The following is a 26,209-nucleotide window of genomic DNA, read 5'->3' on the forward strand; positions in this document are numbered from 1 at the left end:
AGTGTTTTGTAGCTCTTTAACGGCTAACATTTTTGTTAGGACATAAGCTGGTCGAAGTTTGCTGTTTCTGACACTCCTGGAGTCAGAAGACGGCAGTTTTGTGGACCAAACTGGATTAGCTGCTGAAGAAGCAAGGTAGAAACTAGGCTGACCTGTTTCCTAAACCCTGACATGGTTTGCCTGGGCTTGTTTTAGCATGAAAACCCAACCATTTGGGATGTGCAAACCAGGGCTTATGGCTTAGCACGGTGTGGAAAAGCTAACCATTGCATGCAAACCATGATGGCTTAGCATGTTGGGTGCTGAGTTCAAGAAAACTTTTGCTTTGCAGCATGGCCCAGGGTCTTCATCAGATGAAATTTAGCTTCAGCATTCTCCCCAACCTCACATAAGTAGATCCATCTCTCAGCGTTCCGAATACAATCCTCAGGATCAGCTTTCTTCCCCATCCTTCTGAGAATCATAACATCATAGCCTTGAAAAAATGTAATCCAGGTGAAATCCTATTTGCCAGCAAGGTCACTAAAATCATGGGAATTATTTTCCCGGCCACATCGCTAAGTTATGAATCACCGTTCCAAATATTCCTTTTTTAAAAAAATCAGCGTGTCATGTTGAATCTACTGAGCCTTCAGTGATCCATCTGTCGATGGCTGAATCCCTATTTCATGCAATTCTAGACTTACCACCAGGCACAGATAAGGTCCTGCCTGTCCTTGGCCACCAACAGGGAAACCACTTTTTCTACAGTGAAACTCTAGAGGGCAACCTTGCCTAGAGGATAAGAAGAAGTAAAAACAAATGTGAAAAGGGTGCAGTGTTCTGAATTCAGTGAACCCTGTTAGTATTCAGACAAAAAAAGTGAAATCCATCAACTCGCTTTGAAACTTTACAGTGGGAGTGGATGCTGAACGTGGCTAACCTTTCCCCCAATTCCAATCATTGCAGTGACCTAAATCTACTCAGTCAGAACTTCAGCACTGGCATGAGTCTTCCTACCATGCTCTTATTGGCTATCTTAATATATCTTAATTTTTTTATATAAATCTTTATGTAAGGGAGAAAAATCTATTAGCTCATCTGGCAGATCTTCGGCTGTGTCAGGAAGCAATAATATCTTACGTTCGGGAAAGTGGGATGGTAGTTTAATAACAGACCACGAATGCCCATGTTTATGCTTTTGTGCGTGTAGAACTTCCTATCTCAGAGACAAGAAGTCCTTTCAGACTATTGGGTCTACGTGCGTCAGGGTGCATGTTGGGTGCATGTCTTCGCCATGCTGGCCAAGAGCTTTGGGATACAGACCCAAAACACCTGCGCGGCATCTGTTTGTGGAAGTCCAGTAACGATGGAGCTTGAGGGATTATTTCTTGTGGAATTAGAGCAGGGATAACTTCAACGGCAGCGTTAAACTCCCAGCATCTAAAAAAACTTTATGGGACGTGGAAGCCCATAAAGACTAACTTCTAAGCTGGAAAGAATTTAACTTGATTTCCCTTCAGCTCTTTAGAGCCGCTGAAGAGGAGAAACAGTGTCTTTTCAGCTGCTTCAGTGTGGGCTCTTGAACTGAGCAGGAAGTGAAGCTACTCGGCTTCAATCCAGGAAGTTCACACACCTTGCTCGACCAAGATAAACCAAGCATAATTCCCATGTTTGTATCCACAAACCATGAACGATCCTCTTCCTCTTCCTCTTCTCCCCCGTCCCCCTCCTCCCCCACCTTTTCTAAGTACACATTCTTTAGCTAGAGGCATCTTCAGGACATCTTTCTTTGGACCCGTCCCCCCCAAAGAAATTCCAAAGAATGTGTGGACTTATCCTGGGAGTGGGGTGGTGGTGGTGCTTGGTTCAATCCCTTGAAGGAGAGGAAAAACATTTGGAAGAGAAGGTAGTTTCCAGTGTAAAAAAAAGTCTTTTTTTATACACATACACATACAGTAGATACATATATATATATATATAGAGAGAGAGACAGAGACAGAGAGAAAATACAGTGGTGTTTATGCAATAGCAAGAAAAAGCTATTAACACTCTATTGATTAAAGTAAACTAACCCTTCCAGGGTAGGAACTTTACATCAATGTTACTAAAAACAACAAAAATGGACAGAAGGGTGCTTCAAACATTCAAAGAGTTGCTGAAATTGCACAGTTAATGCTGAATATAACATTGATCAGAAGCTGCAAAGTCCACTGCATTATTTTATAATTGGAGAACGTTTAGATCTTAGAGCTTAGCCCTGTAAGTCTCCGCTGTGTTGTTATTTATGAATACTAAAAGGCAAAAAAGAATATATAGTGCAACACAGTATATCTATTTCATGTGTTTGTATTTAGCACATAGGTATTTTATTATTGTATTTTCTTTTACCTACTTTACCTTGGAAGTACGTCTTGTATTTTACCTTTACAGGAAGTCCTCACTTAACGACCACAATTGAGACCAGAATTTTGGTTGCTGAGCTATGTGGTCATTAAGTGAATCAGACCCAATTTTACAACCTTTTTGTGGCGGTTGTTAAGGGAATCACTGCAAGTGTTAACTGAACCATGTGGTCATTAAGTGAATCTCGCTGTTCCCCATTGATTTTGCTTGCCAGAAGCCAGCTGGGGAGGTCGAAAATGGCGACCATGAGACACTGCGAGGGTCATAAATGTGAACCAGTTGTCAAGCACCCAAATCGTGATCATGTGACTGTGGGGACACTGCAGTGGCCATAAGTGTGAAGAGCAGTCATAAGTCAGTTTTTCCAGCACCGTCATAAGTCTGAACCATCACTAACTGAAGGGTTGTTAAGCAAGGACTACCTGTATTTTATTTTTTGATTTGGCCGTAAGACTAATCAATCAATAAACTGTCTGCCTGCCTGTCTGTCTATCTATCTTTAAAATGTGGAGCACATTATCCAGATAAGGAGATGAGGACCTCTCAATCTTGATTTCTCAGCCCACAGCATTTGGTTATCTTCAAGATGCCTCTTCCACCCTTTTGAATGGTGCTGTTTTCTTCTCCTTTTTCAAGTCTGACCTCCTGATTTTGGTCCTGTTCAGGTTGAGGGAAAGGAAGCAGAAGGTCTGGCCAGCTCAGAGTTAGCAGCAGGGGGATGCTCCATTCATCACACACTTTTTCAGCTCACAAATTCCATTTTTCCCCAGACAAAGAAAATGGTCACCCAAGCAGACAAAGAGGTTTGGATTTTTTTTTCCAGTGAACTTCAGGCTCTGAAAGATTCATCTGCCATCCAAGGGATTCAACTGTGTTCTTGGAGAACCCCTACTGAGAAACCACAGGAAGACCTTTTTCCGTCCCAGCTGAAAACTTCATTGACCCTCCAAAGGACTCACTAGAATTCGTATTATCCACCAGAAAATGGAATCCTATGGGAGGTCACCAGCTGACATTTAGAGACAATTAATCCTGCACTGCCTGTGACAGAGTGGACTCGCGGCCACAAAAGCTATTGCCCGAATAAATTCGATCGTTCGTCCGGCATGGCTAGACTTTTTCTTGTGTCCGGCAAACTGCAAGGTGGTTTCCAAGTCTGGGGAGCATTTCAAATTTACAGGGCAATTTCAGGGCAGAGATTGGATTTGCATATCAGGATAAACCACCATCTTATTTGGGCTTTGTGTTTGTAGGAATTCAGCCATTGAGATGTGCAAGCCACAGTTTGGGTTGTGTGAACCCAGCTCACTGTGGCTTAAACCAACCATAGCTAAAACAAACCACAACTCTTCCTGTGAAAAGGGATGGCAAGCTGCTCATGTAATGATCTTTTGAATATTGTTCTCTAGGACAAGATGGTATATCAAGAACATTGCTATTTTTTCCTTTCTGTTTTATAATCCTATTTGCCTTTTGTCTTCTGCCTTTACAACATTACCTCAAAAGGAGGAGCTGAAAGGTTGGGTGAAGGGGCAGGCTTCAAATAAATAAAAAATAAAATAATCTCGGGTGCACAAGCCTAAACACTTGGGGCAGGAGGCAAGTGTGTGAAACTGTAAATACTCAAAGTAATGAAAAATAAAATCAATGCACCAAAAATAGCTTGCTGACACAATTGCCCCAAATGCTGTTTATCGAAGGACGTTTTGACCTCTTTATCAGTGGGAGCTCAGCATCTTTGAAGGACGTCAACTAAGTGGATCATCCATTTTCACCTTTGGTTGCAAATTCACTTTGCGGTGCATAAGTAATGCTGCAGAAGTGTGGAAAAGTCCAGGCAAATGCAACAGACATATTCAGTGGTCCAAGAGAGCTGAAAAGGTCAGACTTCCAACATTTCAGCTTTTGAGAGTGGCAACACACTTGTTCTTCTGACTTACATTGGGAATTCTACCATTCCTAATGATGGGGTGTCACAAGCCCACTCCCTGAGGTGGGCAGGGCAACATGGAAGGTGGCTGTGGTCTGAATAAAAAGTGGGTGGGGCAAGATCCAAAGTCATTCTAATTTAATTTACTCAAATATGGTTATTATGACTTCTCCCTGTTGCATTTCCCTCTTTACCTCATTAAATCTACATCTATTTATGAAATACATTTCATAATGAAATACGTTTCATAGATAAATAAATTAATACATTTATTTATTTATGAAATTCCCAGCCACCAGAGTCATCTTTCAGATCATCTTTCAGATCTTCAGTCATCTTCAGGCTTCAGGCTTCACTCTTCAGAGTGAAGATCTTCACTTAAGACCTTCACTCTTCACTCGTCAGTCATCTTCCAGGTCTTCCCACCCCATCCTCGGTGGGCACCAAGTGAGGAGACCACTGGCTGAGATACTTTCATTCCACTGGGCCATGCTTTCCTTTCTAGTTTTATGGAGTTCATCTTGAAAGCCTGGCTGGGCCTTTTGGGACCTGTAGTCCAACACACCTGGAGACTTCTGGGTTGGAGATGGTTGTGCTAAAATGAAGCCCATAATCCCTTGCTGTTGGATGATTGCTAACTCTGCATTAGAGATGGGATTTCCCTGCCAACGTTTGCTTTGGAGGCTAATCCCTCAACATCTTTACAGAGGTTGGGAGAAAAAGGAATTCCATGGAGGGCCCTAACCACTCCATTTTAGGACCACGGTTCACAGTCACTGGTGGGGTTCACACTCACAAATCATAGGTGGAGAGAAAACTTCCTGTTTTTGGAGACCCATCCATCTGCCATGGGATGAGGATTTAGATGCTCACTCTGCAAGGCAGATTGGGAAACACATTGCTAAGAGCGCGATCAATACATTATCTAATAGCAGGAATATAATAGGAATTGAATGAGTATTTTCTTCTTCTGTCCAGCCCCAGAATGGTCATTTGCCCCTTCAATTTAACCAACTCTGCAGTACATTTTTCAGAAAAACTGAAACTGCCTCAGGGTAGAAGTTGACAAGCCTATCATGCTGTCTGTAAATTGTTGCTTCTCTTTTGAGAGACGGACAGACACCCATTTGCATGTAATCTGGATTTTAAATTACCGGCACTAATTTTCTCCTGACCCCTGACCATCCCTTAGTATGTTGTCCAAATTCTTCAGTTTGGCTGAAAAGAATGATAGAATTTATTGGCCAGTCAAAAGTTTCCTTGAAGATGATCACGGCCAGCATGGCAGTGAATGCCACAAGGGCCAGATGAAAAGGGCTGCCCTATAACCCCCTGGGCCCCAAATTAAGCACCACCTTCACGCTACCTAATTCTCCTCCCCTCTGCACTGGAGGCCCTGGAGAAATGAAGATCTGGGGGGCAGTTTTAAAAAATGAGGGACCATTATGGAGGGAAAGATCAAGAGGGAAGGAAGAAAAAGCCATATAGAATGAGAAACACACAGAAAGAAAGATACAGACCAAAGGAACATTGAAGGTAGATAGATGATAGAATGATAGAAGGAAGGAAGGAAGGAAGATAGATTGGAGAGAAAGAGGCAGATAGATAGGATGGGTGGATGGATGGACAGATGGATAGATAAATAGATAGATGAGAGGGATGGATGGATGTATAGCTAGATGACAAATAGGTAGGCAGACAGATTACAGATAATAGATTGGAGAGATGGATAGGGAAATAGATACATTAGACAGATAATGATAGTCTGAGATAGATAAACAGAAACAGAGAAAAAGAAAAATGATAACAAGTAAAAAAGACAGAGGAATAAAGGAAGGATGTTTGGGGAAAGGAACTGGCAGGAAAAGAAAGATGGGTGGAGGCAGGGAAGAAGCTGCTGACAAGCTTGTGCCTAGGTTCAAGAAACCTCTTCTCCAGGGCTCCTGAACCCTGGCTGCACCACTGCCCACAGTCAGGCGGAGATGATGGCCTTAAGAGCCCAAAACATCTAGAGGGCATTCAGTGGCCAGTCCTGGGCCAGCTGTGGATCCGAGCCCCACCCTGTGTGCCCAGGGTCAAGGAGATGGGTATGCTAGTTGGGAGGGAAGCTGCCCTGGATTTTTTAAAAATGGGCTTCTCTAAGTGGGTGTCAGCGTTACAAGGTAGACCAGAAGGAAACACGACCAGACTTATTGTAATGAATGCCTATTCTAAAACACCATCAGACTCATGAGCAGGAATGCAAAGATATCTGATTTATTAAAGAATAGTGTGCAGGATCACAAAGAAAGCTGAGAATGATGAAAGCGCGCCAAATGCAAACGAAAAACCCTCGGTGCAAATGAGATCCCTCCCCCCGTAGAATCTTCCCAGGCTCACAATCCCAGGCGCTCCTAACGGCTTCTGATGGTCCATGGGAAAAGGCCTTGAGCCGAGCACATAACCCAAACACATTCCATTGAAATGAACATAGATACAGAGCTTGGCACAAGGTCTCACAGCAGCTCCCTCCCAAACAGAAACGCGCGTCAGCGCCATGGCATGTGAAACGTTACAATGTACAGTGCACATTGAAACAGTGAACATGACATACTGCCCCCCCCAAAAGAAAGAAAACACTAAGCAGCAGGCTTTAAAGGGTACGCTAAGTGGAAACAGCAAATTAAATCAGGAGCATTAATGTGGTGAGCAGACACCCATTCAGGATGAGGAAAGTGTTTCCATCGGACCAGATACTGGAGGGTGCCGCGAAGCTTGCGAGAATCAACAACCTCCTTGACCTCAAAGTGCTGTTGGCCGTCAATCATGATCGGAGCAGGAGGAGGAGGTTGGGGATGCCAGAGGGAAGAGTGGTGGACAGGCTTGAGCAAGCTGCAATGGAAAACAGGGTGCAAGCGTTTCAAATTGTGAGGCAGGTCCAACTTAACAGTAACTGGATTGATAAGACCAACAATAGGGAAAGGACCAATGAACTTGGGAGCAAGCTTTTTAGAGGGTTGTGGGGACTTGATGAATTTGGTAGATAGATACACTTGATCCCCAATCTTGAAATCGTGTGGCAAAGAACGATGCTTATTGGCTTGAAACTTGTAAGCAGCCTGGGCATCAGCCAAAGCCTGTTGAATCACCGGCCAGGAATCAGCAAGCTTAACAGCCCAGTCAGAGGCAGAACATGTTTGGGGAGGGGGTTGTGGCAGTTCAGGGATGGGAACAAAGTTATTTATTTTTTGTCATATGGCATAGCAGTTGGGTGTTCATGCTGCTTTTTCTTGCTGGGAAATCCTTGTGAGGTCCAGCAGCCAGAAGTGTAGACTATTCAGCCGTGACAAGTCACGTTGCCAGAGGTGCACCATGAGGAGGCTGGTCTGCATTGCACCAAGTTGGGCTGAGAGAGAGGGACTGGCCCACGGTCACCCAGCCGGCTTTCAGGCCTAAGGCGGGACTAGAACTCTCCTACCACGGCTTTCACACGACCAGATGAGCTAATTCGACTTTACTGTAAAGCTACATTAACCGAACATTGCAAGTTTGAAAGTACAGTTTTCTCCTTTACAGCCTGAGAAACTAGGGAAGGCCCCTTGTGAGGTGTTTGCCATGCCCACTATACAGCTATGGGCTATGCTATCCCTTATCTGACCTTTCTCTTGGCAGCACCTCTTGGCCCAGTCTCCCAAGGTCATTCCCACATACCATTACAGTGGGAGATTCAAAGCCTGCTAAGAAAGACCACATGGGGCTTTGCAGCCGTGAGCTTGCAAACCTGAATGCCTGAACAGGCCAGAAAACAGTTTTCTGCCTCTTTTAGAATTACTGCCTGCCATCCATAGCTTTCTGGTGTGGAAAGGGCAATGAAGACCGGCTGGGAATAATAAACAGTTACCCAGTCCCAAAGATCTTTCTGATTCAATAGCCGCTGGCCCACAATTGAGCCAGAGTCGTTCCCGGCCTGGGGAGGACGTGACGAGATTGATGCAAAGTGGTAACGCGACACATTAGCAGGCGAGCCGTCTGCTTGGTCACCCTTGGCGACCTCTGGAAAAGATCAAGGTGAACAGCCTTAGGGCAGGAAGGAAAATCAAGGACCGAAAGACAAACATTGGAAAGGGGCACTTTTATCATAGGGAGACGAGACCACCCTTTCCAAATGTAGGGTTCTCCAGATTGGTTGATTCCAGTTCCCCTATTCCCCAGTCACTGGGAATGATGGGAGTTGAAATCCCATCAAATCTGTTTTGGGAAGGAAGAGAGAGAGTTGACCATCTCATCCAGGGGTACATCTTGAAACAGGACCGGAGCATCTGATTTGATTTTGACTTTTCCATTTCAGACAAGCAGGTTCCATCTTCAGGATCACTCACTTCATGGATGCTCTTGTGGATGTGGGTCTCCCCTCCCCAAGTTTTTCTTTTTCTAGACCTTCTACTATCATCTGTGTTTAAGTTGCATCTATCTGGATTTTGTTGCAATGCAAGGAAAACTTCCAGAGGGTGAGATCTGTACATGTGGGGAAGAGTCTATCTATGGTGGCTTCTCATATCTGGCGTTTTTTAAAGATGAGGCTGGACAGCCACCTCTTGAGGATGGTTTAATTGGTTTTCCTGCACCTTTCAAAGGGTTGGATTAGATGACCCTTGGGATCCTCTCCAACTCCATGATTCTATGAAGGAAACATCTCTGGGCACTCTACTGTAGAGCCGTGTTTCTCAACCTTGGCAGCTTGAAGATGTGTGGACTTCAGCTCCCAGAGCTCTAATTCCCAAGGCTGGCTGGGGAATTCTGGGAACTGAAGTCCACACATCTTCAAGCTGCCAAGGTTGGGAAACACTGCTCTAGAGAGAAGCATCCAGCTGCTGGAGGGTTAGTTGGCCCATAACCTCCTGTGACATTTTCTTCTTGCAGAAAAGGATTTTGAAAAACACCCTGGATGTTCTTACTGGGGAAAAAAGGGGTGTGCATAAAACTCAGAAAGTTTTTACTTTGGGAACAATGGCTTTGGGGGCTTCATGGAAGCTATGAAATTATGAAAAAGTTTGATTCCCCCCTTCTGCCAGATTTTATTCTTATAGCCTGACCTGGTTAAAGGAGACACTTTCAGCACTGCAAAACTCATGTGAGTGTTGAAAAGTTGAAGCTAACAGCAGCCACTTAATGTACCACATTGTCTTAGATAATGAGGTTTCTACATGTAAGATTGGAGGGAGAAATCAGGGCATTTTAGGATAATTAAACACCACACTTCTGGCTGGAGGTGCTCCTGCTAATGAAGTCGCTTGAGAGTTGGAATTCCTTGATGGGCAAAACTGATTTTTTTTTGAAACTAGAGCCCCTGGGTCAGTTCTGTTGGAGGATGGAAGTTGTCTTGAACAAGTGTGGCAGTTCAGTAGCAATTAGAGAGACTGTTGGTGAAAGTCACGCGTTTCCCTACAGAAAAGGAAAGGCAAATTCCATAGGGCAGGAGATGGCAATTAACTCTGCCAAATTAAATAAAAATTGGGGGGAGATTAAAAACAAAAGTATTTTTGCAAGATGGCCAGCTTTATAAGAGGTCAGCACTACCAGGTTGGAAGAATTCACCCCAGAACATGATGGGGTGAAAAAATCAAACAAGGCTTCAGCATTAGTTTCCGAGAGTGCCATGAACTCAGGAGCTTAGATTGCTGAAATCTCGTGAGACCTCTGTGTGATTTCAAAATAGGGGAAGAACAATTGTGTGAGATCACACACTGGGGATGCACTTACAAAAGTTGTCGAACCCTATTTTAGGGCTTTATCCAAAGGTCTGCCCATTTGACACCTGGAGAGACGACATTTGCATTCTGCCAGTCACCATCCAGCCTGGAGGGATAAATTCCATTCACAAGAGGATTTCAACTGGGGTTGCTTGCTTGCTCTGATATTTCTGAGACTTGAAGGAGATCCCCCAGGCTAAAAATGACTTTCTCCCCTTCGCAGCATCATCAGACAGGTTTCGTGCCGTTCTGAAGCCACTGAAAAATGCTTCAGACCTGCTGATCGCAGCTGAAACAGAGCACCCAACCCAGGAAAAACATTAAAAAAAAATCTTCTCGCAATCAACTCTAAGAAGGTTTTTTAAAATGGAAGGAGATGTGCTTGTACATTAAGTGCAACCATTATCTGATCAGCTCATTCAGCGCTTCAACTCAAACTAATGTTATGTAACTTATTAAGCAGAGGTGGACAACTGCTGACTTTCGGCTTCATCTCAAAACCAATCAATTAAGATTTGGCAAGATCTATCTAATAAATAAAGAAGAGTCTTAGCCTTTGGGATCAGGACAGCCCCATCTGTCAATCTCTAACCTTTTTGGCTCTCTCAGGTCATCTGTTCCAAGGGTGGTGTGTGAGTACAATTAAATAAAGGGAAGGTGGGCAAGAAGGACCAGGTAGAAGAAACGCAACCAAGTGAAAGAACGAAAATATTTTACTAGCATATTTTCTCTACCTTTCATGGAATTCTTGTATCACTTTGGATTTTGGTTGCATCCACTTGGAGGAAAAAATAATAATAAAGCAATTGGATTCACCCTACCAATATGCACAACTCTGCATTTTGGTTCTTTGCTGATGTGAAAATTTCTCCATTATCTCTCCCTTCCTTCCACCATGCCTCCACCTCCAGGCTACGACTCAACAAATTTGTCCTGAGGGCTCATGATTAATTCCTGCCCATAAACTTTCTGATGAGTCTGTGAACTCCCAACACGCAGCTACTCCAGGGGAACAATAGTGCTTAGTAGGCAAAACAGACACGAGCATGCATGCGCACAAATGAAACTGAAGCAGCAACCATCAGACACAAGTTCCACTTCCCCATTTTTCCAGCCTTGAGCTGCCACAAAAGTCACAGCGGATAATTACAATGGAGTAACTAGCTGGAGTAAACTTGTGGTAAACTAGCCGGCTTTGTTGGGTACGGAAAATCATTTTGCTCCACAACTGATGAAATTGCACCATGGGACTGCTCCTTAGTCCCTGGTAAAATTTTAATCCTTAGCTACTTAGCACATGAAAAATTTATATAATTTGGTAAGAAAACAGATTTTTTCTCAGATTAGATTTCTTTAGTTTTCTTCTACTTGATAGCATTTTACAGATTTTAGTCTTATAGTTGCTCTATAGTAGATGGGGATGTGTGAATGGGGATGTGTACTGCTACTAACATTTAATAGTAAAGTTATTCTATGTACAATTTGTAACTAACAACTGAACATTTTAATATTATACTTGATTTTGCATGCTAGGTTGGTCAATGGCTGACATACCAGTGGCATGTAATATATATTTTAAAAACACATTTGTCCTTTAGCACATGAGAAACCTATTCAGTGTGACAATCCATGGCAGATAATGACTTTCTCTTATAACTTCATCAATATTCCCCAGGAGATTATTGGCCATTCACACAACCCACTCAACTAGGTTAAAATGAAGTTGGGTGCTTTGACGTTTGGCCCGTTGGAGGAAGCCAGCCATTGGCACAATCTGCTATGAAACAGGCCATCATATCAAGCCAAAACTGGATCATTTCAGTGGGCGTAGAATGTGATATGAATACAATATCTTAATCTGAGTGTTATCTGAACCTCACCTAAGTCTCTTAGGTGCTTTCAACTGCTTTCATTGTTGAAAGCAGATCCCAAGATCTTCATCTTCAGCCCCATGACTTTTAGGGGCATGCAAGACTTGCAAGATTTTGTTCATGTAGCCTTACAATAAAGTAGAATTAGCTCATCTGGTCGTGTTTCCTGCTGGTCTACTTCATAAGGCTGACAGTCACCAATAAAGTTCAAGTGGGGTTCCAAGCTCACCAGACTTGAGAGAGGTTCTCAGGTGTGATAAGAGCTGTGGGGTCAAACTTCCCAGTTCCAATTACTTCCCTCTGACCCTTTCTAGATTCCAAAGAGAGAACCAACATGACACTAGAATAAGATGGACAGGTGTGGTCCAAGGCAGAGAAGTGTAGAGGGCAGAGGGAATGGCCTTGAAGGACAGGAGGAAGGGCCACTACCAATACAACGGTGAGATTAAAAAAAATGGTTGCTCCCCAGCTTTGCTTGGGAGGCCTGGAAATACCAGGGAGACATATTGTTCCCCAGTTTTGCTTTGATCTTGGCAGAAAAACACAGCTCTGTATGGCTCCTCCAACTTAAACCTCCTATCTTTAGAAATCTGATCTTCTTTTTATTTCCCCAGCATCAGCCTTGATAGCTTTCTAGAGGTGGTGACCCATGTCTACCACCTTCAGTGGTGCCCATATCCACCGCTGAAGGATGGCTGCTTCATCCTGTCTGCCAGTAGGCCTGGGACAACCTCATTAAGAAGCCGAGAATTGTTTCCATCCCCTGACTGATTAACATTTGCCCTTTGTTACAATTAGATCTGCTAATGATGGGAAGGCAGACCTCTTGTATTGAATTAGCACTGCCTTCAAACGTGCAGTGTAATTTAAACAGACCATTGGCTGCAAAGCAGGTTATTAAATAAGAGGGAGCTAGAAGTCCATCAACTTGTTAAGTGACTTGAACGAAAGGGGAAAGGTGCAGATAACTGGCAAATGTGCATTCAGACTGGGAAGCAGAGATTCTTGAATGTTTTGGTAAATCAAAGAGATTACTTGATGGTCTTGCATTACCCACATGAAGAACAGAAGCCCTGTCCTGCTCAATTAGACCTTTGGCCAATCTAGTCCAGCAGTCTGTTCTCATGGTGGCCCACCAACTGCACAAGGACGCCCACCAGTCACCCAGCAGATGGCCTTCAGAAGAAGAGGAAGAAGAGGAGGAGAAGAGGAGAAGCCCTGTCCTGCTCATTCAGACCTTTGGCCAATCTAGTCCAGCAGTCTGTCCTCCCAGTGGTCCACCAACTGCCCAGGGAAGCCTGCCAGTCTCCCAGCAGATGTCAGATTGTCCACTGGTTCAAAAAAAACACCACAGAATTCAAATGCAAACTAAGGGGATCAGTAAACAGTTGCGGGAGATGGGTTGTGGGATAGCCCTGTGAGAGAGGGGCGCGTGCTGCCATTTAAAGAACTGAAATGGCTCCAGAAGTGCAGCATCCCCAGATTTCAAGGAGTTGGCACAGATTTAATGACTCTCAAATTCAGGAGACATTAATCCTTTATTACACTTTCTTACTGTATAATCCTGTATTGCATTTTCACAAGGCAAATGCAGAATGGAAAGTGGTTTTTTTACAACCCTGAAAAATCCTGTTAGTGTGATATAGTAGCTCCACCTTGTGGATAGAAGGAAACAGGGCTGTGGGCCAATTTTCAAAGAAAAGTTAGGTTTTCAATGAATTAGAACAATATGATAAAATATCCACGTCAGTCTTTGAAAGATATCTTTAGAATTGTGCCACCACAATGGTTTTAAATTCTTTGTTTCCCCTTTTGGGGTATTAAAGGTTCCACTGCTAAATTTTACCAGCTCACGTATATTTCATGATATTGTTTTGTGATTTTGAGTTGGCCTAACCCAGATTATAGGGACGCGGTGGTGCTGCGGGTTAAACTGCTGAGCTGCTGAGCTTGCTGATCGGAAGGTCGGCGGTTCAATCCGCGTGATGGGGTGAGCTCCTGTTGCTAGTCCCAGCTCCTGCCAGCCTAGCAGTTCGAAAACATGCAAATGTGAGTAGATTAATAGGCACCGCTTCGGCGGGCAGGTAACGGCGTTCCGTTTAGTCATGCCGGCCACATGACCACGGAGGAAGTGTCTATGGACAAACGTCGGCTCTTCGGCTTTGAAACGGAGATGAGCTCCGCCCCCTAGAGTCAAACATGACTGGACTGTCAAGGGAAACCTTTACCTTTACCTTTTAACCCAGATTATAGATTTTGAGCATTTTCTTACAACCAACACATCAATTTTTCTGCTAAACTGAGATGTTTCAACCATTGTGAAACAGCAGTCCTAGATTTCTGAAGGAAGATTCAGAAATTATACTACAGTTGGCTTTGCACATTGTTTAACCTACTTGCCAAATTAATTCATTTTCTGGGCTCTGAATCATGCACTTTCCAAATGGGCTGGGCTGGTACACACCTCTACACCCCAAAGAAAATTAAAAAAAAAAGAAAAAAAGAAATAGTCCAAGATTAAATGTAACCTTGTTGTCACTGGGAGACCTTAAAGCCACTGGGACTGAATGAAGAATCAGTTGTGCATTGAAATTCGAAGCCAACACAATCCAATCTCCAAAGTGAATCAACTTTCCATACTGGCAAAATCAAGTAAAATATTCCACTTGGTTGCTTTTGCATTGCTGAATTAAATTGAAAGTGGTTTTCCAACTCAGCTTGAGTTGGATCAGATCAATCCACTGAATTAAATTGGGTCTGATCCACACCTATCCCCATTGAGTGCTATGTCCTGTTCACAGTGCAGATATTTGATTTGTCAGCAGGAGTATGTATTCAAAATCAACTCCTTTGCCCACCCCCCACCCCCCAGCTGTCACTCTAAACACAGCCCTCTGGCATCCACCGAGTCGGTTCAAAAGAATGCCTTGCATTAAATCTAATGTTGATGCTTTGGAGCTCGGGATCAGTGTTGATTGATTAGCTAGTTCTCATCACCATATCGTTATCATTGACCCCCAAGGCTGAACTTGAGGGAGCAAATGATGTGGATGGATTAAGAAAGCACAGGGTGTCAGGAGAAGATGGGAAAATCAGTAAAAAAAGAGAAGTTGGGGGGAGAATGGGTCACGAAAGCAAGTTTAATAATATGAACATGATTACCCTGGTGAAGTTTGAAAGGAATGCTGATGAGGAACACAGAAGAGTGATGGAGAAAGAAGTTTTTAGCTTCCTTGGCATCTCACAAAGGCTCTGTCTCAGGTAAACTAGTTAATCACATGATGTCCTGTGCTCAGATCTAATATTCTTGCAAGCTTAGTTATGGATCCCATTGAATGAATACATTTTCAATTTCTACAATAGCTTTCCCAGGCAGCTTGTGGAATTCAGATCCAAATAATGAACATGTCTAACATCAATTTTATTATCAGGCAAAGATTCCTTGTTCTTCTATCACCTTTTCATGTCACAGCCACCAGGGAGCTGGTGCATCTGGTGGAAAATATGAAACAGTGCAACATACGGAGAGAGATTTGGTTGGGAGTGGTTGGTTCAGACCATAATTTTTTTTAATGCTAAGGTGATTCACTGAAATTGACAACTGGGAAAGCAGGAGAAGTTCAGATGAAAGTTTGATTCCCATATCTATGTCTTCTAAACCTTTGTCAACAGAGAACTGGGTGGTAAGGAAGGAAGAACCTGAATGATGAATAACAACTGTATAATCAAGGGACAGAGAGAAGAAAGAACTTCAGGACCACGGTCAGTTCTAAATCCATCCATTGGCTTTGACAAGGTCCATGTTTCAGCATCTTAGATGGTTCTACACATTGATCAACCATCCTGCTTACATTTTAAAAAGGCAGCTTGCTCATTAGCTTGGAAGGAAACTCACAGATGATCCCCAGTCCTGCCCAAAGACTTGAAAAGGACAGGAATGTCACGTGGTACGTGTCATGGAGGCCACCTCGGGGGATTGTAGGCAATTAATTTGGTATTGGTTAAGTCCAGGGCTGGAGGGCCACTGACATAGGAGGTGGGGGACCTTCACTTAAGTCTTTCTTAAAGATAAACAAGGAAGAAATATGTATTCACTCTTAATTAAATGCTCCAATTCCTATACTACTTGCACCAGTAGGGCAGTTCCTTGGAGAAAAGATTTTATTGTACACCACTGCAAAAATGGATCTAGTTCCTTTGTCCTTGGTGGGTCCTCCTCTTATATTCTCAGGTTAATCCATTGCATGTTGGCGACACCCTCCAAAAAAGATTAAGCCTGCCTATCCCCTAACAGGTTTGCTGATGTTTTCTTTTTTAGCGCAGTGAATCATTCATTCCATATAGGATTTTCATCTGCTCCTTGGCAGAGCTTGTGAGACTGCGATGCCAGGCATCAGTCCAAACTCAGAATCCAAACTTAGAAGACTTTAAACGCGCTTTGGCTTTCTCTTCAACTTTTTTTTTTTTTAACATACATCAGCCAATAAAGATTGACAGTGATCAGCAATGCTCCCCGTTGATTCTGAGTGGGATTTCTTTCACTAAGCAGCTGACTCCTTTCTGAAGCCAGGGAAAGTGGGTTCACCCACCTAACCTGGTAGATCTCAGACCTGTTTCCCAGCTAACTGGCACCTACTTTGGTGAATCACAGAATTGGAAGGGACCTCAGAGGTCATCACCTTGATGCAGGATCTGCAAAGGCATTTCAGACAGATGACTATCAAGCCTCTGAAGATCTCCAGTGATGGGGACGCACTACCTGACAAAGCCTGTTGCACTGGTTGATAGCTGTAACCACCAGGAAGTTCCTCCTAATATCTAATATGAATCTATTTCCCTGCAATTTCAACCCCATGGTTCTGGTCCAGCCCTTTGGGGTGACAAGGAACAAGTCCACCCCCTCCTCTATATGGTTGTCTTTTAGGTATCTGAAGGCTGCTATCATATCTTTTTCCACAGACTACCATACCTAGTGAGAAAGCCCTTGGACTTTCCTTTACTTTCAAAGATTTAATTCTATGTTGGTATTAATTTTGCCCCTCCCTTCTGGTGGTACTTCTACAGATTCCACTGTTGCATGAGAAGCAGACATTTAAGAGGCAGATGTTCCCTTTCCGTGCTTCTCCCCACCTTGGACTTTCTGCCTGAAACACCACCGAACCCACCAACTCCTGGCAATTCAAAAATAGCAGCTTCTTTATAATTCATATTTTTACAAACCACATTTCTAGGCTGACCAACTCACAAAGACTAAGGCTTGGACTATCAGCCTTAACAAGCCTAATCTGGCCTTTCATTGGAGAACCTACAGTAGCTATCTCCCAACAGCTGCCCTATCCAGCATGGCCATGGTTGTTGAAGATGGGAGCTGTAGTCCAACGCATCTCGAAGACACCCAGATTGGAAAACTGCTTAATTTGTATTTTATTTGCTGCACCTCACCTTCCCACTCAGAATTCACCCCCATTCTTTGGAATTTCCTTCTCTTGGAGGTCTGGATGATCTTTCCCTACTAGACTTGAGGAGAATCAAGATCTAGTGGTTCCACCTAGTTCAATAAGAAGGTATTCATTGTATACGAGATGGGCGGCAGAGAAACAGGTATCTGTTTTCTGACTTCCCTCTCTTTATGTCTCTCCCAGAGGTCATATATATTTTAATGGTTTCTTGGATGATAGCCTCCAAAAACCCACCCCCTCCAAAATATAAACCTTCTAAAATATAAATATAAACCTTCTAGAAATATAAACTTTCTAAAATATCTGCGTGACAGAGTGAGCTCCCATTGCTAGTCCCAGCTCCTGCCAACCGAGCAGTTCAAAAACATGCAAATGTGAGTAGATTAATAGGCACCACTTCAGCAGGCAGGTAACGGCGTTCCGCTTAGTCATGCCGGCCACATGACCACGGAGGAAGTGTCTACGGACAAATGCCGGCTCTTCGGCTTTGATACAGAGATGAGCACCACCCCCTAGAGTCAGACACGACTGGACTTAATGTCAAGGGAAACCTTTACCTTTACCTAAAATATAAATATAAACCTTCTAGAAATATAAACCTTCTAAAATATAAATATAAACCTTCTAGAAATATAAACCTTCTAAAATATAAATATAAACCTTCTAGAAATATAAACCTTCTAAAATATAAATATAAACCTTCTAGAAATATAAACCTTCTAAAATATAAATATAAACCTTCTAGAAATACAAACCTTCTAAAATACAAATATAAACTTTCTAGAAATATAAACTTTCTAAAATATCTGCGTGACAGGGTGAGCTCCCATTGCTAGTCCCAGCTCCTGCCAACCGAGCAGTTCAAAAACATGCAAATGTGAGTAGATTAATAGGCACTGCTTCGGTGGGCAGGTAACGGCATTCCGTGTAGTCATGCCGGCCACATGACCACGGAGGAAGTGTCTACGGACAAACGCCGGCTCTTCGGCTTTGATACAGAGATGAGCACCACCCCCTAGAGTCGGACACGACTGGACTTAATGTCAAGGGAAACCTTTACCTTTACCTAAAATATAAATATAAACCTTCTAGAAATATAAACCTTCTAAAATATAAATATAAACCTTCTAGAAATATAAACCTTCTAAAATATAAATATAAACCTTCTAGAAATACAAACCTTCTAAAATATAAACCTTCTAGAAATATAAACCTTCTAAAATACAAATATAAACCTTCTAGAAATATAAATCTACACATCCAATGACCAACACAGAGAAACAGCAAAGCAAATCAACAAGCACAGACGTAATCACAGAAGACTGTTTTTGACATTGCTCTGAAGATCGCAGCCCCAGAAATAGTAATTGGGCAACTTGATCCCAAGTCTTCGCATTGGGAAGCAAGTTTGAACAAATGAATGCAAAGTATGTTCAGCATTTCCCCCTTGATTAAAGGAGAACATCATATTCCCCCCTCCTGACACACACACAGCCACTTAAACAGATTAGATTGATTTATTTACCATCATAATCCAATCTTCCATGCATCCAACAACAAAGCATCAAATAAGAAGGAAAACCTTAAAAAGGAAAATATAGGTCTAATTGCCTCATAACATGGACAATAATCTATCAAATCTGCACCTAACAGCCTCTGCCCCCCACCCCCAAAAGCCCTCTTGTTTTCTTTTTTAACCATCATTAGGTTGCTCTTTGCATGGATTGAACTTTTTTTAAAAAATTGCTTCAAAACCAGTGCCTGGGTGGTTTCAGGGAGGACAAGACAAAAGGAAGTTAGGAAATGTTAAGAAGGAGAAAAGAAAACATCCTGAATAGGGAAGTTATGATCTCAGGGTTTCATTTTTCAACTGCACCTGCACCAAAGTTGTTGGTGATGCTACTATCCTAATGAAAAAGAAAGAAATAAAAGAGGAGAAAAGAGGCAGCAAGAAACGGTGAGTTGCATCCCTTGAAATGTTGATGTAATGGCCTGTGGGAATGACCTTGGGAGACTGGGCAAAGAGACCCAACCAAGGGAACAGTCAGATAAAAGGCTGCTGAGCCCGCAGCAGGAAGGTGGGTGGGGCAAAGGGCTTAGAAGGGACCCTCCCTAGTTTCTTGGGCTGTAAAGGGGGTGGGGAGAGATACTTTCAGACTTGCAAGATTCTGTTCATGTAGCCTTACAATAAAGTAGAATTAGCTCATCTGGTCGTGTTTCCTGCTGGTCTACTTCATAAGGCTGACAGTCACCGATAAAGTTCAAGTGGGGTTCCAAGCTCACCAGACTTGAGAGAGGTTCTCAGGTGTGATAAGAGCTGTGGGGTCAAACTTCCCAGTTCCAATTACTTCCCTCTGACCCTTTCTAGATTCCAAAGAGAGAACCAACATGACACTAGAATAAGATGGACAGGTGTGGTCCAAGGCAGAGAAGTGTAGAGGGCAGAGGGATTGGCCTTGAAGGACAGGAGGAAGGGCCACTACCAATACAACGGTGAGATAAAAAAAAATCTGAATCAGGGCCAGAACTGTAACCTGAGAAAGTGCCTCAGACAAGACAAGACCCTCCCTAGTTCACATGAAGATAAAGCCGGGTGGGGGAAAAGCAAATTCAGACTTGTTACAATAGCTTTATAATAAAAGTAGTACTGATTCACACAACATTGGTTTCCTAGGCTGGTCTACCTTGAAGGTCTAACCAGAAGGGCCAATGTAGACCTTCAAAAACCCTTCATGCCTTGGCCTTCATACTAGCAGTAGATGGTTGGCATTCCTTGCCCCTGGTCTTCACTCATTTTCAGCCAACTTCTCTTAGGGCTGTGGGCATCTTTTTAGTTCAAAGAACATGCAAAGCCATCAAGAAACAACTTTGTTTAGCTTCTAGCAGACTGTGGCTGTCCAAAAGAGGTCAGACCTTTTCTATGGAACAAATAATTCGAGGGACTGAAGCAAGGCCCATCTTTACAATTTAGGAGGAGCTAAAACTGTGCTTCTTTGCTCTGGTTTTTTAATATATTCACGTTCTCTGACTTTACTGGCTTGGTCTTGAATACGTTTGTATTTCTCATTTTTAATCATGGTTCAATGATGCTTTTCATTGTATTTTTGGAAGCCGCCCAGTGTCGTTAAGGGAGTGGGCTACTCATAAATTCTATAAATTAAAAAAAAAATCAATCAATCAAGATGGTTGAGTGCGATGAGGAGAAAAAAAACATGCATACATAGCATGTAATGTGCACAATAAATTGCAGCATGAATTTCTGCAAATGCATTATGACACAATTCGCTTTTTAGAAGAGATGCCGTTGTAAGATGCTTGGAGTGGAAGTTCAGCAGGACAGGACAGGACAAGGTAGAGCTTGGCAGGCAAGCTCCACGCTTCACATTTTTAGAAACTGTGGTCCCCTTCTTTGTGGGAGTGAAGTTGGAATTTTCCATTCTTCCATTGGCTGAGGAATTTTCTGTCCCCCCCCTCAAAAAACTGTGTTAATAGAGTCCCCTTTTGGGGGGAGATGGGCAGTGATCGAAATCCGAGAAACAAACAAACAAACAAACAAACAAACTAAATAAAGTAAGTAAGTAAGTAAGTAAGTATCCATCCATCTGGGGGCTCACACTACAATTTTCATGGAGATTGTGTGTTGGAATGGTGAGAAACCTTGTCCTAATTTTTTTAGCAGTCATGATTGGAAGCGTGAGCAGAAACTGGTCCCAGCGGGCTGATCGCATCTAGACTTGAAAGCTAGCAAAACGGTGCTTGGATGGAAGTCTAGTCTGGGAAGTTGGAAAAACCAAGGAAAAGGACAATTGCTTCCATACATTTGCAAAGAACATTTCGTACGATATCTCTGCAGACACCATTAAGCTGGACACCTTATTTCTAAACAGAAAGCCTCTTGTAAAGGTGGACTCTTTGGCTATTTGGGTATATAGAGACCCGGCTTGGTGTAGTGGTTAAGGCACCAGGCCAGAAACCAGGAGACTGTGAGTTCTGGTCCTGCCTTGGGCACAAAACCAGCTGGGTGACCTTCAGCCAGTGACTCCCTCTCAGCCCTAGGAAGAAGAAGGAGTCAAGGGCAAACCACTTCTGAAAAACCTTGCCAAGAAAACTGCAGGGACTTATCCAGGCAGTCGCCAGGAGTCAAGACAGACTCAAAAGCACAAAATAAAATAAATTGTGTATGTGGGTATATACATCTTGCACATCAATAAGTTATATCAATGTGTGCCAGTATGCAGGCATACACAGATGCACACACACACCTATATATAATATTATATAAAGATTCCCTTCTCACCCCTATGGGTGGCATGTGTCTTCCTCAACCTCAGGTCCTCTACCAGAGGCTTGGGAGTTTGAGGGTTCTGCGCAGGATCTCAGCACTGCTCTCTTCTGGACAGAGAGCTCTGATGTTGCTCCTGGGATCTGCTGGAGCCACCCTCCCAGCTTGGGAGCCACAGCCCCCAGTGCCCCTGCCACCCCTGGGACCACTTTGACCTTCCCTTTCCACATCCTCTCTCATTCTTCTTTCAGCCCCTGGTCCTTCTCCAGCTTCTCACACTCCTTCTTCCAGATGTTGCTGTCACTTGGCACCACTCCATCTGTCACCACCGCTGTCTTCTGGTCCTTGTCTACTACCACGATGTCTGGTTGATTGGCCAGTACCTGCCTGTCTGTCTGGATCTGGAAGTCCCACAGGATCTTAGCCCTGCCATTCTCCATGACCTTCTGTGGAATCTCCCATCTGGACTTGGGAGGGTCTAGCCCATACACCGTGCAGATGTTCGTGTACACAATGCCAGCTACTTGGTTGTATATATATATATTCTCTGCAAACTGATAGTTTCCAAGCAGTGCAGAATTCAACTTTTTGACATGCACAGCTGCTCAAATGAAGGTGGTGTGTGCGTGCATACGTGTGTGGGAGAGCTCATGCATTATGTATCTTCACTCAGATCAATCCTTCAGCAGACTGTCAACTGAAAATCAAAGCCCGAACAAGGTGGCGCTGGAGGATATGACTTCCCAACCCTACATCCGTGGATCATCTCTCTCCCCAACTTGCCCGCATCCCCCTTCGTTCGAAACACTCTGTCTTTGCCAGAAGCAGACTTAACAAAGCCGAGTTGGGGAAAAAAGGGATGCTTTTTTTTTTTGTAAATGAAAAGATAACAGACGCAGACAACTATTTTGGAGTTTATGCCAAGATCCTGTAGATTAATAATTGATATCAAAAGTAGACGGTCTTCCTCTTTCTCTTTCAAAAGGAAGAGAGCATGCAAAGTCACCTTGTGAGGAGGGAGATTTTATGGAAACAGAGAAAGAGCTGAAGTTAAAGCCGGTCTTTGTATCATTAAAAGCAGCAGTGCTAATGATGGGGTGCGGGTGTCCTTTTATCCTGCTAAAAGACTGCTTTGTCTGTCCGCCTATCTATCCATCCACCCATCCACTCAACTAAGTATCTGTCTTTCAGTTTATCCATCCACCCATCCACTCAATTTTCTCTCTCTCTCTATCATCCATCCATCAATCCCCCTCTCCTATCCATCATCTGTCTGCCTGTCCATCCATCCCCCTTTCCTACTCATCATTTCAATCAATCAGCACCAATCCAAGATAGATTTGCTGATTGCCCGATAATATGTTCTACCAATCCTATCTTTGCCCCGGCCACTCCTACTTGTAATTTTCTGCGCTGGGTTTTAATCAGGTGCGCCTTGCCTTGTCAAAGGGACTCTGAATCCATCTGGGTTGCACGGTGAATGAAAAGCTCAGCAAAAGTTATTGATTTTGTTGAAGATTAATCAATCAGTGGCTCTTTGGGGTGGATGTGGACAGAAGACAGAAGAAGGATCTCCTAGTGGAAGAGAAATAAGTGCAGTCCCTGATGGGACATCCAGTGGCATGCCGTAAGACAAAGAAAAGGTCAGATTACTTCCTCTAAGGCCTGACAAGTTGTCTATGCTGGTTGCCAATTAATTTCCCAGCAGAAGTCAAAGTGTGGGTGATGGTTTTCAGAAGCTTCAAGGATGGGAAGTGTGAGGTTCTCTAGATGTTATAAAGCTCCCCCTACTCATCAGCTCTAGCTAGTCCAGCCAGTAGGGAGGGGAAGAGGGAGAGGATAGTGGAAATAGTATTCCAACAGCATCTAGAGGGTTGTTAATTGGTGAAACTAATTTTATTTATTTATTTAAGGTAAAGGTAAAGGTTTCCCTTGACGTAAAGTCCAGTCGAGTCCGACTCTAGGGGGCGGTGCTCATCTCCGTTTCTAAGCCTTGGAGCCGGCGTTGTCCATAGGACACTTCCGGGTCATGTGGCCAGCATGACTCACGGAACGCCGTTACCTTCCCGCCGAAGCGGTACCAATTAATCTACTCACATTTGCATGTTTTCGAACTGCTTGGTGTGCAGAAGCTGGGATTAACAACGGGAGCTCACCCCGCCGCGCGGTTTCGAACCGCCGACCTTCTGATCGACAGCTCAGCGGTTTAACCCGCAGCGCCACCGCGTCCCTATTTATTTATTTATTTACTTACTTATATTTCAAATTTAGTCACCGCCCATCTCACTCAAAGAGTGATTCCTGCAAGACATGGGGATGGCCACTAATTTGGATGGCTTTACCAGGGAGGACAGTGTTGGCAGAGTGCTAGAAAGCATTTGGCCCAGGAGAGATCAGAAAAGTCACACACCAGGCATTTCTATAAAAATAAATCTATTTACAGAAAGCACGAAAACCTATTTACAGGCTTTGCATTCTCACAGGCTCTCTGAGAGCTGCTTACTCTCTACATGCCTAAAGAGAAGGAACTGACTAACAAGCTAACTGTCCTCCCTTCAGGCAATTCAACTATTAACACCTGAAGAGAGGACAATTAAATTCAATTTCACCCTCTTCACCTGGCTAAAATGATTAGTTACCATAGTAACCCTAATCTGTAGCAGAAAACAATATACCAAACAGACAGGTCTGTTGAGGGTTATTAGTCTTGAAGACTTCATGTTACCTCTGAATTGGGGGTAGCCTGCCTCCAAGTCCCACTTACAAGAGAACAATGTCAGAAGAGACATAGGTCTCCATCGTCTGCTTGGGAGCAGTTCAGTGACTTCTGGTTGGCTCCTGGGAAAACAGTGAAACACACTTCAATGGCCATGAATTAAGATTTGGGTGTTTCAATTGCCATATCTCCCTAGCATGCTACCACCAGTATTTGGGTTCACAAATTGCCCTGATAGAAAAAAATTGCCATTTGTTGAGTTGACACAATATGTGTAATGGTGTGTAGGAATGACCTGGGGAGACTGGGTGAAAAGATGCTGCAAAGGAATGGTCAGATAAAAGACAGCATAGCCTGCAGCTAGATAGTGGATGGGGCAAGAGACTCAGAAGAGACCCTCCCTAGTTTCACAGGCTGTAAAGGAGACAGGGAGGGGGGGAGAATTGTACTTTCATACTTGCAAGATTTTGTCAGGGTAGCTTTATAATAGAGTAGAATTAGCTCATCTGGTTGTGATTCCTGTCTGGTTTACCCCACGAGGCTGACAATATGCTAAACGCTAAACCACAGTTAGATTTCAGAATGACTGGGTTCACACAACTCACTAAGCCCAAACAAAACCAAAGATGTTATGGCTTCCTGCACTGGATGGGCCCAAACTCTGTATTTATATCTTCTGAAATAGAGATGTGAATATAAGCTACTATGGCATTGTGACATGTATGATGTCATTTTCCTTCCTGTTCTCTCCACAGATGCCCATGGATAGAAATATCTGTTAAAGAATTTGCATCATTTATATGTTTAATTTCAGAATGAATAGCCAAAACTTTGGGTGCTTTTATATTAAACAGGTTAGATCATAATCCTGGCTGGAGTTTCAATTTCCCAAGAATACCAACCTAAGATGTGATTTTTTCCCCCTCTGTGTTATTCCTTGATGAATCAAAAATATTTATTCTTATATCATTATAATTGTCATCATAACACCAATGACAACTACAGCTTCTCATTTCCTGAAAGGAGAGACATGAAGAAAAACACCATATAATAAAATCAGAGTGTGGGAGTAGATCAGACAGAAGCATCAAATAATACATTTTCCACAAAGAGGAACAATTGGGGTAAAAAGGCACCTTTTTGGAACAGTCAGCTACGGGAAGTTGGCTGGAGAAGTCCTTCCTGCTTCTGCTGACATGAAACTATTCTGCTACAGTTCTGGCCTTTCATTATTGAAGAATAAGCTAGTGGACAGGGCAAAGGTGGACCAGCCTGAGAAAGATGCTCATTCGTCAAAATCAAACAAGGAAAGATGACTCAGCAAGGCTCCTGGCCACCTGCAGAAAACACAGTCCTCATATGCTTGCCCATGAAGTCAATTCAGTGGCCTGCTAGAACCACTGAAATGGAGCAGAGCTTATAACACAGCTGAGAAGCTGGCACAGAAAAAGATGATCTTTAAAATAGCTTCAGTGAGCATGCCAGAAAAACACAGGTTATGGATCTTACACACTCAGCCCTCCCAAGCATAAAGAAGCACACGCTTAGGCACATTAGGTTGAGATAAGAAAAAGAATTTCTTACTGACTTTATTGTTGCTTCTGTTACATCCATCTTGGTGGAAAAGATGAAGTTCCTTTGTTCTTCTTTCCTTTCTAAATACTTAGTTTTGCCCTAAACTCTCAGCCCTACAGCTGCCGAGAGCTGCGTGGAAGAAAGGGGAATTCCAGGCCCACCACATGGTGCCCAGAATGGAGGAGAGCAGCACACATCCACGTGCTTGCTTCTGGTGGAGAAGAAGGAAGAGAGAAAGAGGAAGTGGGAGTGGCAACAAACA

The sequence above is a fragment of the Candoia aspera genome, chromosome 16, assembly GCF_035149785.1.
Source record: "Candoia aspera isolate rCanAsp1 chromosome 16, rCanAsp1.hap2, whole genome shotgun sequence".
In the NCBI taxonomy this organism is placed as follows: Eukaryota; Metazoa; Chordata; class Lepidosauria; order Squamata; family Boidae; genus Candoia; species Candoia aspera.